Genomic DNA, 1119 nt, shown 5'->3' on the forward strand with positions numbered 1-1119 from the left:
CTCCCTGATTTGTTCCCACTCAACAGCCAGGTTCTCGAGGCCATAAAAAAGGATTTCCCAAAGATTGCTACTGGTTTCATTTAGTGTGTGATCATCTGAGTAGAACATGAACCATGCATATTGCAAACAGCACTCTTGCTGAGATTAAACGAAGAATGTTTCAGTGATTTCTGGAGATCTTTTGGTGTTTTGAGGCCATCAAAAGATAAGCCTGCCCATTTGTAAACACACTCCTGGACACAGAGCACCACCACATTCCTAGGGGGAAGAGACTGCATTCCCTGGCCTGGGCAAGGCTGTGTTCTGCTCCCACTGAGGGTCGGCCTCCAGCCTGGTTGTCAGGGCAGAGTTTAGGGTGGAAGGGATTCTAGTTTCAATGACCTCTTGGAAAACAGACACCACTTTGAGCATCTATTCAAAGTTCAGGTTAGGGGTTACAAACACAAAGGCCAGAGGATCCAGGCAAGTGAAAAATAAATAAATCAGTGAGGAAAAACAATACGAGAGTGATGGTAAGTGTGGAGTGATGCTGGGCATTTATCAGGGAGGTCACAAAATGGTGCAGACGTGAGCGACTGGGGTCCCATATGCACCTAAAGGAAGGAGCCAGATCTTCGGAGTTATTTCAAGAGACACCCAACATTTTGACTTTATGTGCAAGTCCCCAGTTTTTTAATGTCGGGCAAGTCAAAGCCAACAAAGCCCAGCCACGCTGCCCATTTGCCTCTCCTGCTGGAGACTTTGCTTCCAGAATAACTCCCCATTTGCACAGATAAATAAAAATTGACATCAGTTTACAGTGGGTCATGCACCAGCACCCCAGGTTAGGAAACTCTGCTGCCAAATTTCAAGTCCTGTGAGAGTGGTTCTCATCTTCAACCTTGGACGTGGCTGCCTGGGGCCATGGTCTGACCTTCCCCCCGTAAAGTGTATCTACAGGCAGGTCACCCCCATTCCTGCTTCCACTCCCATCTTCCCACTCGGTGGCCAGACCCTCCTAGCTTTAAGTCTTCCCTCAAATCCCTGCTGGGACTTTTACCGCCAGAGCTTTCTGCTGGTGAAGTCTCGATTTGTCCTGCATGCAAACCTGGCCTAAAATGCCAAAGGGTGGTCCCCAGG

This window comes from Camelus bactrianus, chromosome 19 (assembly GCF_048773025.1).
Source record: "Camelus bactrianus isolate YW-2024 breed Bactrian camel chromosome 19, ASM4877302v1, whole genome shotgun sequence".
NCBI classification, from domain to species: domain Eukaryota; kingdom Metazoa; phylum Chordata; class Mammalia; order Artiodactyla; family Camelidae; genus Camelus; species Camelus bactrianus.